The 17,218-nt window shown below is 40.1% G+C and overlaps 1 protein-coding gene across 1 annotated transcript in view; it reads right to left on the bottom strand.

The window, feature by feature from the left end:
• Positions 1 to 17,218, bottom strand: part of NFATC2 (nuclear factor of activated T cells 2) — a 167,201-nt gene that overhangs the window by 58,567 nt on the left and 91,416 nt on the right. The window lies entirely within an intron of this gene.

Raw genomic sequence — 17,218 nt, 5'->3', positions numbered from 1 at the left:
CAAGATGCCTACTGAGTCTCCAGAGCCTGAGAGGGTAAGTGTAGACCAACCCTCAAGGTACAGGAAAAAACAAACCATCCCTAGGTGAACAGGAAATATGAAACAAGTGTTAGCTGTATTCTGCTTTGGGGCCCCATCAGAAACTAAAGCTATTAACATGAGAGTAGCAGAAGACAGAACGCTTGTATGCGATATAACTGGAGCCCATAGTTAACGACACCCTCTCAATAGTTTGTGTCAAATGTTTATGTTGGAGGTAAGTAATTAAAGAGCCACAGGTGAAGTGGCTTGGAAAGTTTTTCAGGGTCTGAAATGTAAATATCGGAAGTTTTTCCTTTCTCCTCTTCTATCTCTTTTCCCCAGGTTCATTAAAGGAACATTAAAAAAAAAAACCAATGTGGTATAGTAAATAAAGAGCAAGCCACAGAGTTAAAAATGCATGAGTTCAGGTCCCACCTCTGACACATACTGACTATGTGACCCAGAATAAGTCACTTAGCCTATCAGTGTCACTCTCTTAAGATGATAAGCTACAGAACAGGTGCCAATCTAAACTGGTAGAGGGAGTTTTCTCACCTGGGAGTTCCCTATACTAATGAAATCACACGTGCAGTCTTATTAAAGGAATATATGAAAAAGCTCTCTATTAAAGCTATACTTCTGATACTTTATCATATCGTGGATGTTACTCTGAATTCTATGCCAATAGAATCCAAGCACTGGCAGATTCTACTAATCTGGAAAGGATTCCAGTACAGCAATGATGACTGACTGCCTATTGTCTAAAGACCAGCCTAAGTACAGAGAAAGTGAATTATTTTTCTTTCTCTCCCAATGGCTCTTACAATGTTTGGCTTACAGTAGGAACCGGCACAGCGGATAGTGTTGAGCCTGGAGTCAGGAAGATTCATCTTCCTGAGTTCAAATCTGGGCTCAGAGACTTGCTAGCTGTATGACCCTGGGCAAATCTCTTAACCATGTTTGCCTCAGTTTCCTCATCTGTTAAGTGAGCCAGAGAAGGAAATGGCAAACCACTCCAAAGTCTGTGCCAAGAAAACCCCTATTGGGGTCATGAAGAGTCAGACACGATTGAAAAATGACTGAACAAAGAACTTAATAATTGTTTGTTGAATGAATGAATGCTTAAACAACAAATGGCAGGACAATCATCTAAAATTTCCTACGTCTGTCCTCCCTCAATCTCACAACAGAACCCTTCTCAATAAACACCTGCTCTTGAGTTTGTATGTAGCATCATGCTGAGCTCATACGGAAACAGCCAGGCATCCGAGAAGCTTTTCATCTCAGGCCAAACTGTCCTGTGTAGTAAATTTAGATTTACTGTTGATATCACATTCCATAAATGGAACACAAGGATCCTCTACATATCTCAGGGGCAAATATACTTTAGTAAGTTTCAAACTGACCGTGATGAGAAATGAGAGTCCATTCTGTTATACATCCTGCAATGTATTCTCATTGGCTTGACTTTGACCCTTCTAATAGAAACCGTTGAGAAGCAATGCGGAGTAGTGGATAGAGGGCCAACCGTCAAGATAGGAAGATCTGGATACAAACCGTGTCTCTGATACATACTAATTATGTAGCCACTTAATCTTAATCTCTCAGTGCCCCCAGGAAACTCTCTAATACTATAAATTACAGACAAATTGTCCATCTGCATTAGTGGAAGGAAGAGGAAAGAAAGGAAACAAGCATTTATTAAGTTCCTACTTGTTCCAGGAACTGTGTTAAGCATTTTACAAATATAATCTCATTTGATCCTCACAAGAACCCTGAGAGGGAGGTGCTATTATTATCCCCATTACAGTTGAGGAAAATGAGGCAAACAAAGTTAAATGACTTGCCCAGGGTTACATAGCTAGCAAGTATCTGAGGCTAAATTTGAACTCAGGTCTTCCTGACTCCAGTCCCAGTGCTCTATCTATTCTGCCACCTAGCTGCCTCCAGAGGGAATTTTCACCCTGGCAGTTCCATGCAAAGATGAAATCACAAGTATGGACCAATTCCCCCTATACACATATACAAAGGGTCAGACTAACAAAGTTATCAAAACAGAAAACACTGGTTAAGTGAACCGGCAAAATGAACTGATCCGCTGGCTAAATGGACATTCAGTAGCCAGACTATAGGACAGAAGTGAGTTCTCTGCCTTTCCTCTCTCTTTTATGGACAGTCTTGGGAGGTTCTTAGTCTCCAAATAGTGTGTGTGTGTGTAGTTTTTTAAGTCCTACTCAGATGTCTTGTGGTAATATGGCAGTGACCCTGGGTTCTCAAAGTCAGTGCCAATGGAATATAAGGTTTGACTGGATTCCACCAAGATGGGAAAGTATCAGATATGATTCTCATAACAGGCTACATGTCTTTTGTCTGAAGACAAGTGAGATAGGACAGGCTTGTTAGCAGGACAACTATCTAGCAATGAATTTTTTGGCCATAGCTGTTCATAAAAGCTGTCTACTAAGGAGTGGAGCTTGTTCTCAGGGCTAACGGAGTGTCCACAGTAATGAAATTATAAATCTTGTGAAGTAACAAAGTAAGGAAGGAGATGAACCCACCATTTTTGGGGCTCCTAATAGTCTTCCCTAGATATTCTGAATTTAGGAAATATAAGACACCAAGTGCTATAAAGCACAACAAACAAAACATATTATGGTCGCTGTGAAAGCTTGTCACAGGACTTGGGAACATGAATGAAGAAGATATGCCCTTCATTTGGCTAGGGCAGCTTCTCCAGAGTGGCCATTCCTATCTTTAAAGGTCCATAAATTTAGCATATGTAAGCTGGGGATGGCATATGCTTGGATTTGAACATAAGTGACATTCTGAGGCTGGATCGAATTTCACACGAAATATAAAATTAAGCTATGTAGATCTGACTGATGAGAGCCATCTTGGGAAACTATCCTTCCTCATCTCCAGCCAGCTCCCTGGACTAATCTTAACACCTCCGAGGCTCACAGAAAGCTGCCTATTTTCTCCCCTTCCACTTCTAAGCTCGCTGTATTTCTTAACCCAGTCTTCCTTAAAGCAAGAGAAAGGTAATTAGGTGTTTTGGTTTCAAAGCCTTTTACTTCACCTCCTGCTAGACTGTGGACCACAGCCAAGTAGATAAACAGAGATAAGAATTGTGTAAACAAATAGCCTTATTAAATCCATTAGATGATAAAATCATAAAAAGTAAACAAAACATTTGAATAGGCAATCATTTTTAAAGAATAAATTAATGGACAAATGTACATACTATATCTAAGTTGCTAGGCATAGGCTAGAAGCCCTGGCTTGGCAGTAATTGATATGAAAAAGAATTGGGAGGATAAGTTGACTGTAAGCCTTAGAATGAGACAACAATGCAATAAAACAGCTTTAAAACTCACAAACAAAACCTGACTCAGTCCCATGCTATACTAATAGAAGTCTAATGTTCAGATCACGTGCCACCTTCATTCACGCCATGAAACCTGCATGATTTCCTTAGAGCTTTCTCTCTCTTTAAATTACCTTGCACTTACTGATCAGTTTCCATGATGTATCCCCCTACTGGAATTGTTAAGTGCCCTGAGAGTAGGGACTGACTTTGAATCTCCCACATCTACCAAAATGCCTCACGTACAGGAAGTACTTTACATATGCTACTGAGCTAAATCGAAAAGAAGTCATGGTTATTCCATCCTCTGCATTGGGTAGACCATAGCTGAAATATTGTGCTCTTTTATAAGCACCACATTTGACAAGCGTCAAAGACAAAGTAGAGGATTATTCAGGGAATAGTAGTATGGTGAAGGAGGTAGGAAACCATGTCATATGAAGGAAATTCAGAGAGGAACATGTTTGCAGGACAATTACATGAAAGACAGAGAAGACTTATTAGCAACATGGCACTCCAGACTGCAGTATGACCAATGGGTGGAACGCATTTAGAAGCAATATAAGAAATAGATTTTTAGCAGTTTAGAAGATCCAGCGATGGAGTGGGCTGCCCGTAATAAGTCCTGTCATCAGGAGTTTGTGAGCAAAGATTGAATGACCACCTGTTAGGGATTCTATATAAAAGATTGCTGAACTATGTGGGAGGGCAGACCATCAAAGGTGTCAAATTCACAGCCTAGGGCCAAAAATGACCTTCAAAATTCCCATGTGAGGCCCAAACTAGATTAAAATATAATTGGGAAATGTTTAACAAAATAAATACAAACAATACCACATAGATAATGTTCATTTTGGGGTTTGTAGGTCAACATGTGGCCAGCTGGGATCATTCCTGTTTGAGTTTGACATCGCTGGACTAGATTAAGGTCCAATCCAAATATAAGAACTAGAAAGTCACAGTGGCAGATATTTAATAGAGTTGACAATTCATGACTATAGGTGGATCGAGCCTCATCATCCAAAGCCAAGTCACCTCCCCTCTATGATGTTGTGCCACCAAAAAAAAATCTATTTGACTGGGTTCCGCTCAATGTCAGAACTGCGGGTGACATTCAGCATCATCTTCTTATTTTCACCATTGCTCCCCAGGAATTACCACTTGCCTGTGGTCAAGGATACGATTTATTTCCCTTACTCCTTAACAGCATGTCTTTTGGTCAAGGGGGTCAATCTTCTCTGACAAACTGACAGAGGAATCAAGTACCTAGGCGGCAAGAACAGAAGCAGGCAGTAATTAGATTTTGCAATGCTTCTGCTGGATTTACCAGTTAGCCCTAACATCCCAAAGGACCAGTCAGGGTTGTGAATGAACAGAGGGGATTCCAGGACTTTAATAAGGAGCATTTACTTTGGCCCCTTCATTGAGTGGCTGCAGGTTAGACCTAGTCCCCTATAAACACACTCACTTTAAAAGATTCAGTCCTAATGAAAACAGCTTTTCTTCCTTCCAAGCCTCTCATCCTCCCTGCCCCCTCTGAATGGCGTTGGGCTCTGGCCAGAGAAAACAAGTGCCTCTAAAGGCTGGAAAGCAGTAGTCACTTCAGGGACCTCTCTGTAGCCAGTCACTACAGCAAGGAAATCCCAAGCTAGCTTTTGCAGGCTGCTCGAGGCTAGCCAATAGATTTTTGAGAACGTTGAGGGGAAGAGGGTTGGTTAGGAGGAAGGAGAACTGACCCACCCATCCAGTATATTAAGAAGAAGTTGCCACTTATGCCAATATTCTCTGCAGTTTTTATCTGCTTTACTTTATCTACTTCTGCTCCCAACCCTGAAGCTTCTTCTAAAACCTAGGCCCTACAACATCTACATTCTCCATTAAAAAAAAAAAACTTCTACTCTTCATCATCCAAGCTACCCTAATATATTCCTTTCTTCTCTATTTCTCTTAACTGCTCTCCTGCTGCAAAGACTACTCTGATTAACTTGAAATGAGGAGGAAATAACCTCTCCTTAATGTATGTATGTCAATGTATATACTGACCACCCATTCAGAGAATGGAATCATGTGTTCCTAAGTCATAATCCTTTTCCTAGTCAAGATATATATATGTATGTATGTATATACGTATATAAATGCATATATAAATACATGTGTATGTATATGTGTGGGTGCAAATGTGTAGGTGTGTGTACACATACTCAGGAAGCTAGGTGGTACAGTGAGAGACTTGGAGTCAGGAAGACTCATCTTCTTGAGTTCAAAAATGTCCTAAGACACCTACTATGTGACCCTGAGTAAATCACTTAATCTTATTTGCCTCAGTTTCTTCATCTGTAAAATGAGCTGGAGAAGGAAATAGTAAACAACTCCAATATTTTTGCCAAGAAAACCCCCAATTGGGATCACAAAGAGTTGAATATGACTGAAAAATTACTGAACAACAACAAAAATATACATACTCGAGTGTGGTATATGTTTATTATATATATGTATATATATATTTTTTTTTCAGAAACAGTGTGGTATGGTGCAGAGATATCAAAAACATAATAGACTAACCTCATGGGGACCACAGACTCTTGAGTGTAGCCCAACCCAGATTAAAAATGTAATTTGGGAAATATTTAACAAAATAAATAAAAATACAATTAAATACAATTTTAAAATACAATAAACCTAGATAATGTTGATTTGTGGTTTTCTAAGTCAACATGTAGCCCACAGGGATTCTCATGTGTTGTTTAGCAGACCCTGGTTCTGTTTGGGTTTGATACTGCTGCCATAGTAGATGGAGAAGTAGCTCCAGGGTCAGGAAGGTCTCAGTTCATATATACTGACTGTGTGTCCACAGGCAAGTTCCAACCCCTTATGCTCTAGAACACTCTTTAATAAGTTACAGAGAAGGTGCTGATCTGCTGGTAGAGGGAGTTTCCTCACCTGGGAATTCCCTACAACAATGAAATCTCAGGTCCATCCTGTCTTTATCCCTATAGACTCTCACCCTTTGAGAAGGTTGATGCAGATCACATCCCAACCTCTCCATGACTTAAGAGACAGACTTCACAAACTGCTGAAAACTGGCTGAAAAAAATCATCACTTAATGGCCAACTTAGTGTTGCTCACTGCAGTAGTCCTTAGCTACACTGGCTAGCTGGTTCAGACAGCAGCAGGCCTACCCTTATTTATCACTGGGTCTGAACCTGAAACCTTTCCAGCTTCATCCTGGGATGCTCCAGGTATGTGGATTCTGTTGTGTCCTCTTAGAAAACCCAGAGTCATTTCTATGCCATGAGGAGGCATGGAAGCAGGACTAGGAGATGATGGCTATAGGTATAAACTTACTTTGATTCATTATGTAATGATGGAGTGTAAATTTAAAGTATCTTTAAATATATGTATATATGTAAAGGATTTGTGATTCCATCAGCACAAGTAACCCCTGGTAAGAGAACTCCCTCCGTCAATGCAGATCATAGATCACTTATGACTTAGTAAGCAAGTCTAGGAAGTTTCCCGAAATACTTTGAGTTTAATTGACTTACCAAGCACTCCATACCTAAGTGTCAGAAGCAATATTTGAACCCAGATCGTCCTCACTCTAAGTCCAGTATTATCTCCACTATGCCAGACTACCTACCTCCTTATAAATGCATATATATTTATACATACATATTTGTGACGTGCTTTGTTATCACTTTTAAACAGAGAAGAAAACTGAGGCAGACAGTACAAAGTGACTCATGTAAAGTAATTCAGCTAGTAAATATCTGAGGCTAGATTTGAACTCTGTTCTTCCTGAATCTAGAGCCAGTATTCCATCTACTGTGCCACCTAGCTACTTTATATCTCCAAAACTGCACACAGTGCCTTGGCCTAGGTAGGTATTTAATAAATGTTTGTTGAATTATTTCTGTGTGAACCTCGAACTGTTTCTCTACAGTGTTAAAATAGCAGTTTAACCTGGACAGAAATTCAAAGGTGACAAGGTGTTTGTCCATTACCCATAAAACCCAACAGACAAAGGACTCCAAAATGTCACTGTGGAGACTTAAGGATCCCAGTATGAGCTACTAAATAAACCTCATGCACAGAGCTGGAGCTGACCCGAAATATCAACGTCTGACCTATTCCCAGCTATAATAAATGGACTCAAAGTCAATCGATCACCATTGACATCACAAAACACCAAACTATGTTTGAAGGCGAGAGACATGGGGCCCTTTGAACAGGGAAGAAGGAGACTTCCCTGGGCCAAAAAATAAAAAAAACTACTTCATGGCTTTCCTGTGGTGGCTGATCCCATATGGTGCCTGGGACAAGGTAATATTTTCTTCCAAATACTCATCATCAACCTGACTTCTGCCCTTTGAACACCCAAGCCCTACTAAATGGAAACACTCTGCAGCTCAGGCAATAACCTTATGCTTAAATAACAGGGAGTAGGCTCCATCAGCTTTCGTCACCACTAGACTTTCTGGGCTGCCGACATCCAATCCTAATTTTACTCCATCAGTGTTTACTTCTTTTTTAACCCCTGACTATGAATGTCTCAGGAGTTCTCTGACAGTTGAGGCCGAGAGTAAATGCTATTCAAATAAAAAAAAAAAAAGACTAGATCACTGAAAGGAAAAAAAAATCTTTGCGTGTGTGTGTGTGTGTGCGTGCGCGCGCGCACACGTGCGGGCACGTGAAGAAGCTAACTTGTATATAATTGCCCAAGAAAATGTCATACAGAATCTGCTTCTGGGCCCTCACCAGGAGCAAGGAGATGAAAGCAATTTGTCCCTTGCCCTTTTCTATCTTTATTTTACAGGCTAAAATGTGAAATCGCCCATCACTGCTAATCAGGTCCTTTTTCGGATGGAAATTAAATCAAGTAAGACGTCAGAATTTTGATCTCTCCTGTAGAACTGAGCAGAGGGGCCCTTTTTTGTCTCAAAAACAAAAACACCAAAAGTTTATTGTAATTAGATACAAATGTATGTTCTTGGGGAGGGAGGCAGCTGTGGTATAATGGGGAAGTTCCCCGGCTTTGGTGGTCAGAAGGCCTAGGTTTGTAAAATCCTGGTTCCACTGCTATTATAATTGCTGTGTAGCCTCAGGTAAGTCATTTACCTCTCTAAGCCACCATTCCCTCAACTGCAAAAAATAGGGATAATGATAATAGACTCAACCCAATAAAACTTGCCCTATCTCACAAGATTATTTTAAGGATCAAAGGAGACATAATGCATAACGCACTTTTATACCTTAAAGAAATCAGTGAAAATCAATTAATAAGCACTTATTAAGTGCCTACTATGCGCCAGGCATAGTGCTAGTCACTAGGGATTCAATGACAAAAATTAACCAGTCCCTGCTCTCAAAGAGTTTACATTCTATTGGGGGAAACAAACATAAAAATGTCAAGTGTTTTTACTACTGAATCACAAAATGAAAAATCTGGATTAGTATCAGGTCATCTTCCTCTGTCTTTCACAAAACTGTTTCCCATTAAAGGCCACAAAAATGACTAGTGATTTTCCCCCAAGGAATGCATGTCATGAAAGAAGATGAGACTAATTTAAGGTCTGGCCACAGTTACAACTTACTTAATATTCTGTTTGCAAATAAACAAAAGTTCTAATGGAAAATGAAACCAGAAAACAGCTTTCTCAATTTCAGGCAACATGTAAAGTTGACTAAATGGATAAATAAATTGCCTGTGTCTTTCATGGATGGGCCATGAGATTGACACACATCATCAAAAACTGATTTTCCCTTCTCATTATAATGGACATCGACATCTTGTTCAGATCCAGCTGGACTAAATGTCCTGTGAGCCATCCAACTCTTGAGATTCTGTGATTCTATGATCCATTTCAACCCCTTCCATCCCTCTCATTCTCTCAGAGCTGATGTTCCTTCTGCACTCCCCACATTGTTCAAAAGGTTTCAAGAGGACTTAATGAAAAGAAAACACAAATCAAGTCTTTGGAATAGAAGCTACCCCAAACATGTCCAACAGTTGAATTCCTAATAAAGCCTGGTGATGAGTAAGCCTTTGGGACAGGGGAGAGGAGGAGAAATTCACTCCCATTAAGCTTATTAAAGGAAAAATGGAAATTTTTATCATCTGTAAAATTAAGCATTAACACCCCCCACATAGACGCACACATATACACACCACATCGAAACCACCCACATGCACATGTGATTTTCAACACTTCTGGTACTGCCTTGGCCAGCTATAATTTACAGCCCCTGCTGCTGACTCAGAGGTGAAAACCCTACATATGAACGTGGCTGCCTAGTTAGGAAAGATTCAATTCCTAATCCCCTTTAAACTCTTGAGGTGGCCAGGGTTTGGTGGCAATGTCCAGGAAGGTGCTTTAAAAAAAGCTTCCTATGATGATGGCCAGTTTTGAGACTCTTCGACATTTGTACATTAGTCTGGGGCTCTTGCCCAATGATGGGATCTCTCACTCTTCCTACTCAGTTTTTGAAAAATACCCACCAGGCTGCCACCGCAGCTGGGCCCATTCCTTTTCTGAATAGACATTCTCAAGTTTTTTGGTTTCTTTTAAATTTCTAAAGCGATCTGCAACTTCTTCTAATCACTGAGGCCCACTGCCCTCTCAGCAAACACCAGCATGCACAATCCTAAATTTAACAGCTTCCTTTCCGCAACTCATAGGTTCCCAAAGAGCACATGACAGATGGGATAAGTCTCAGAGAGGTACCCATGTGGCCTCACTCTCATTACTTTCTGGCATGCTACGAAGATGGGTCCAGACTGGGAACACAACTCCAGGAGATGCATTCTGACATTTAAAAGCAAACATTTATTTGAACTAGGTGGTGCAGTAGATAGAATGCCAGCCCCAGAGTCAGGAAGACTCATCTTTTTAAGTTCAAATCTGTCCTCAGACACTTAGTAGCTGCGTGACCCTGGGCAAGGCACTTAACCCTGTTTGCCTCAGTTTCCTCGTCTGTAAAATGAGCTGGAAAAGGAAATGGCAAAGCACACCAGTATCTTTGCCAAGGAAACCTCAAAAGGGGTCATGTACAGTCAGACATGACTAAGTAAACAACAGCAACAAATTTGTGAAAAAACTATTTCAGACAATGCGGCAAATTTCCTTTCCCTCTCCTGATTTCCCCATCAGTGCTCCACCCCTGCCCCCTGAAATTTCTTTGCATTTACTTAGTTTATAGTTTGTATTTCTTTATTTGCATACACGTTGTTTCCTCCAGTAGAATATAAGCTCCTTGAGGGCAGGTTTTGTTCAATTTGTATTTTGTCATTGTAACCCCACCATCTAGCACTCAGCTGGTTCTTAAATGCTTGCTTAATTGAACTGAATTGAACCCATGCCTTGGTGAACAAATACACCATTATTTACAATGGATATTAAGAATACCCCTTAGCTAATAACAGGTATTAATGAACCCATTATTTCATGGGAAAAGCTATTGCCCAAACTTGGACCTTAAGATGAGGGGCAGGGTTGGCGGGTTGTGGGTGGAGGAAAAGGGAGTACTTTTACAAAGTTCTTCTTGGCAAAGGGAGACAAAGTTTAAACTTTTGCTCCTAAATTTTTTGTACCCTCCTAGATGAGAAGAAAAAAATCAGGTTCATTAGTCAATCAATCAAAATACTGTTTGTGTGTCCAACACTATACTAGGTACTATAGGAAATACAGGAGAATTTTTTTAAAAGTCCCTGTCCTCAAAGGGTCTACTAACCAATTTCAGAGAAATGACTGTCATGTGTAGAATCATTTCAAGAACAAAACAATGTGATATATAATTAAAAGCTAAAGTTGCATAGAAATTCCAAGAATGAGGAAATCACCATGTGCTAGAATAGTTTTGGAAAGCTTTTTGGAGAAAGTGGGACTGGAGGTGGGACTTGAAAGAGGGACAACTTTTGGAAGAATAAAGATAAGCTGAGGAAGCATATTTAAAAAGGGGCATGTATGTGAATGAGGATAAAGTTAAAAAATAAACAAGGTTTCTGAGATCAAAAACCCCTTTTCTCTGCCCCCCCCAAAAAACAGCCTGAAGGGAGAAAACGTTTGGCATGCATGGTGAGAACTGACCTGTGGAGGGTCTAGAAAGCCATGATGAAAAGCTTAGGCTTGATGTGACAAGTACTCAGGTCATTGTTCCACATGGTTACATGGTGAGGGTGAAATTTTGAAATTGAAATTTGCAAATTTCAGTTGAAATTTTATCAGCTTGATTGGATCATAAGAGTAGGGTGGGAAAGGATCATAAGTCCGTAGGGTCATACATATAGAACTGTCAGGGACTTTACTGATCAACCATCTCATTTTATAAATGAGGAAACTGAGGACCAGAGAAACTAAGTTATCTGTTCATGGCCTTCTGAGCTATAAGCGGCTAAGTTGGCATTTGAACCTAGGTCCCCTGAATCTAGTCCGTACTCTTTATACCACACAACGATGCTTCCTCATGAATAAGAGGGAATGGAAAGTGTAAGTAAGCTATCCAGTATCTCACAACAAAGTACAACTTAAGACTAAACTTGGAACTTCAAGGTGAATTTCAAACTTTTAAACCCCACTACTGCCACAACCAAGTCAGGACTTCCCTCAAAACAGAGCTCAGTGACTAATGATGGATTCTTATCAGAGAATCCTCTGCCAGAAAGCAGCTATCTAAGGGGATGGGATTGGGGCTTTGAGATGCTGCTTGTAAACACATCTTGATTGATCATGAACATGACTTATTTCCAAGTGTTGCCTTCTCATTGAAATAAGCTGGTATTTCTTTATAGGCTACATCCCCCAGACTAATACCATTGATTTGGCATTTCTCCATAGGCCTGCCAAGAACTTAATAGGCCCAATGAGACTGAATGCCCTTCTACTGCTCTGGGCTAAGATTAAATAGAGGGCTTTGGTCTCTAGAGCAGATGTTCTGACAGACTTCCCCAGTGCTAACTTAACATGGAAAATTAAGCCAACATGCAAAAAGGCCCTTCCAAGCCTTACTCATAGGAGAAAAGACATGAGCCAAATTCTCTGGGCAAATGGCTGAAGCACTCTTTAAGCAATGACCGTAATGCTGAACTTGTCTTAACAGTGTTTAGTTTTAATTTTATTACTGGGCTAATTCAACAGGATGATCAGTCAGTGGGAAACAGGAAGTAGAAGTGTGAGGGTCTATCAGGGCCACAAGCTGATGGCCAGTCGGCTGCTATCATGAGCAGCCAATTCAGTTGATTTAATGGTGTCTCCTCACAAGAAACTCCTCACTGCAGAGGGAAGCGCACAGGAAACACTTTATTCTGTCTCACTTCAGGGATACGGCTTCAAGCAGTAAGCCCTGATGAGAGATCTGATTGTGTCAGCACTCACACTGAAAGGAGTAAGTTTTCAGAAGAATGAAACCCTATCCCCTCCCTATTCAAGTGGTGATCACACCACCAAACTCGAGGCCGACTTGGAGGAAATCAAAGTGTCATTTTGTATTAGGAAACCAAGCATGATCTTCTACAGCAACTTGTAAGTACTTTAGAAAAAAAATTATTCAAATAAAGGTTTTGTTGAATTAGTTGTTGTCTCTGTGTTAATCATGAGCCTGTGCTCATTATATCGAGATTGCTAACTGGCAGAAAAACTGGCTTTCATAGCTGGCTTAATGGGAGTGCCCGGCTTAGACATGTCTATTTCTGGGGACCCCTTAGTTTTTTCAGATTCTCCAGGAATAGAAATGTCAAGGTTCTCAAATTTATTTACCTGTACCTTGAGAAGTAAGTTTACCGAATTACAGGAATAAGAAAATTCATGGCTAAAGAACCTTTTCAAACAGACATAAAGGTGAGATTGCTGTGGATTTTCTATGCCACTTCAGCTGAATTAGTTTCTCCTTTTTATGTGGAGAAGAATAGCTGTACATGCAAAAGAAGACAACCGAAGTCAATTGGTTCGAGCTCTGTCTCTAGCAGTTCCCTGATCTTCGCTGGTCCATAGTTTCCTCGTTTTAAAAGTAAAATTTTGAATTAAATGACTTCTAAGATCACTCGCAGCTCTAATGTTCAATAAGTCTCTATGGTTCTAAATTAATTGAGAAGGAAAACTCAAAGACTTGAATGTGAGGTGGGCAGCAGAACTTCACCTATACTCCAAAGAGCTTGCTAAACTACCACTGCCCAGTTCTCATGCATAAACCTTCTACATGAATGTTCCAAGGATTCACGATTCCACTGGTGCAGGCTATTCCTCTATCGACACTGGCCGCACTTCTCTGCCTTATTAGATGGTCTTCATGAATTCCAGTAGCATAAGCAACCTTCTGGAAATGAGTGTTGCTATGATTTAGCTAAGCTAGTCGTCGTGTGAAAAACATATGCAAAACCTTGCCAGTCTTTGCTGTCATAGCCTTAAAGAACTCAAGGTCACCTCCATGACCCAGCAGGGCATCAGTTCAAGTACAAAAAGCAGGAGATTTTTTTTAATTTCTGGGGACCAAGTTTCTGTTGCCTCCTTTAAAACACAATATAGGAAACTAAAAGAAATTCAGCCACATTGTGGATATTCAATAATCCACTAAGCACAAGGAAGAAAAAAGGCAGAAGGTATAAGTGAAGTGCTGAACAAACCAAACCTTATTTTAAACAGATTTAAAAGCCTGACCCCCATTCAACTTTTATATTGCTAACTTCATACGCTTAGTCTATATCTAGGCCTGGAAATGGTCAAGAAGTAAGAAAATAGAGAGAAGTTTCAAAATGTAGGTTGAGATTTAAATACCTTAAAGTATTTTTTGGATCATAGATCTAGAGCTGAAAAAGACATTAGAAGTCATCAAATTCATTTTACAGATGAGGGAATTAAGGTCCAACAAAGTTACAAATGGCTTGCCTTGGGTCATAGAGGTAATAAGCTTCAATGGTAAGATTTGAACCCAGGTCCTATGGCTCCACAACTACTGTTCTTTTCCACTGTACCATTAATTCAAAACTTGTTCTACTTGGCCCCAGAGACCAGAACCAGGAGCAGTGGGAAGAAGTTGCAAAGAGGCAAAATTAGGTTTGATGACAAGAAAAACATCTGAATGATTAGAACTGTTCATAATTGGAATAAGCTGCCTCAAGAGGTGATGGGTTCCTCTCAAATTGGAGGTATTCAAGGAGAGGGCAAATGACCACTTGTATGGAGATTACTCTTCAGATGAGTCGAACTAGATGTCTGTTGAGGTCTCTTCCAACTCTCCAATTCTTTGATTCTCTGATAACCCACTTTCTGATTAGTTAATCTTCTATAACAGAAAAACAATGGCAATATATGTTTCTGGAAAAGTTTAAGATTAAATTATACTCCCATGGAACCAGAAAATCATAGATGTTATAGCTGAAATAGACCTCCTATATCAGAAGTGACACCAAAAGTGAAATTTTTATTTTTATAGAAATTTAATTTTAATTTAATAATAACTTAATTTTATAGAATTTTTTTCTATATCAATCTGGTCCAAGCTCCTTACTTCATAGATGAAGCAAGTGAGGTTAATTGCATGGCCTAAAGTGACACATCATTCTATTGGTGCAGCTTCAAAACAGAATTCGAGTCATTGAGTATAATCAACATGCCTCCTTTGAAAGACTCTCCTAAAATCTTCAGAGAAGTTGAAGTTTAGATGAATTCAGCACAGTTCCCCCTGCCCAGCCCAAACTGGGCAATTTTTGACATAAGAATATTGGAATAGAGTCTTGCTTAAAGGACTTGGATCTGAAATATGGTCTCTCTTTTTGATACAGTCTTTTAGTCACATTCAATCATGCCTGAATGGTGGGCTGGAGGCCAGCACTTTCATTTCACTGAGGACTTGAGTCACCAAGGTCAAAGTTCTTGGAGGTAAAAGGCCAGCAGATTAGTCACACATCCAGCCCAACCCCAAATCTGACATTTTACAAAGAGATGAAACAAATTTATATGATCACATATGGATGCTATTGACAAAGAGGACTCCATCTTGGTTGAAAGGAAACAAACACAGTAGTGGAGTAGTGAAACGGGAGGGAGTGGATTGTTATTCTAACAGAGTTCCAACTTATCCAGCATGCCAACTCATGGAAAAATACTTAATTTAGAAAAGAAAAAAGTATATGTATTTGTGTTTATTAAACAAAGGCTCCACTCAAAATAAAACCTTTGGGAACCTCCAAGTAATAAAATGACTCACATCAGGATGCTATGACTAAGTGGGAGGATAGGGAATTCCACTACCCACGCCAGACTCAGAAATGATCAATTTGCTTTCAGCAGGTGATGGGAGCCTCTGCCTTTTGTTTGTTCCAAGAAAATCTATCTTTTTTTAATGCTCTTTAAACAATTAAGTTTCAAAGCTGAATAATCAAGAACAGACTAGCTTCCACCATGAGCCCCAGAGTCAGCATCGAGCCAGTGGGTCTTGGCTGGTGAGGGCTGCCTGTGTTAATGAGGATTTACCAGCTGTAAAATTCCAAAACCTTGTGTCATACGAGGAAACCTTCCAAAACACTGGATTCCACCCTGTCTCAGTGAGTCTTGAAGAGCTATGGCAACTCGGTTTCCGCAACCACATCACTTTTATTTTTGTGTCCCTAGATTTTTTCCTGTTTTGCAATGTTTTGCTGGGATCCCCCAAGTTAGCTTGAGGTTTAAGTGTACCATGTCCAGCCACCAACTAAAGTTCAAGAACACTGTGGACATTACAACTTGAACCCTAGCTGAAAATTTACACATATAATTGTTTTTACTTGTCTTTTCAGTATCTGGTAAGATTATATAATTATACCTGTTCATATAAAGTTTCAGTGGTGGAATTTGAATCCATGTCCCATGAATCTATACCCAGTGCTCTTTCCACTCTATTATTAATTAAACTTGCTCGGTTTGGCCCCAGAGGGGACTATTTTTGCTTTGGTTTTGTTTTCTTGTGGGAAAAGGATGAGATTTAAAATGCAGAAGTAAAATAGTAAGTAAGATGTCATTCATCTCAAAGAGATTGCAGCCTTCCTGAAATTGAAATCACCATCCCACCCAATTCTTGTGTTTCCCCCCCCCATTCTCAAACTTGATAGCTTGCCTGAATTTGAAGTGCCAGCTCTATTTTAGTCCCCAACTATAAAAAGGATTCTTTAGTTGGTGATACAGATTACAAAACATAAGGGGATAAGATTAACTCAAAAGGTTGCCACCTTGACAATGCAAGAACCAGATGGGATTCCCCTCCTAGGAAAACTGGATCTGTTCCACTACACCCCACCCCCATCCCCACCCCCATCTTTCAGTGGCCAAACTGTCCATGGAGAAGGGGGTGGCAATGAATGCTGGAAAAAAGCAGCAAGGAGGAAATTTGCCCTGCAGAAGACAGATCAAATATAGGATGCTTGTCTCCAAGGCCAAAGGAGCAGACAGCCTATGAGAACTCATTCAAATCCTCCCAGCTTCAGAAGTGTTAAGTGGTCAGCTACCCCACCCTGGAGTGTCCCCATGGTATTATCCAGGTTCAGGAAAATTGGAGAACCCCTTAGTTTTAGATTGTTATCTACACAGGAATACAATGAATCACTAATCCCTAAGTGTTCTCTTTAGATAGATATGACAGAATATGGAAACCTAACCCAAGAGACCCTTGTGACACACCATGCAGTAAACTTTCCTATGTCATCCAAAGCTCCACTGAAATCCTCTTTCCATATCTCTTCATGGTGTGGAGGTAACCCCAGATTTTTAAAGGCTGTATCAGTAGAATGTAAACTCTGGCGAGTCCTTTCCGACAAAAAAAGCTCTACATATGATCTTAGTAGGACTAACATACAAGACTAGTCA

Source organism: Trichosurus vulpecula, chromosome 3, assembly GCF_011100635.1.
Source record: "Trichosurus vulpecula isolate mTriVul1 chromosome 3, mTriVul1.pri, whole genome shotgun sequence".
Classification (NCBI taxonomy): Eukaryota; Metazoa; Chordata; class Mammalia; order Diprotodontia; family Phalangeridae; genus Trichosurus; species Trichosurus vulpecula.
The sequence above is the reverse complement of the archived record's forward strand: the minus strand, read 5'-3'. Positions and strand labels throughout refer to the sequence as shown.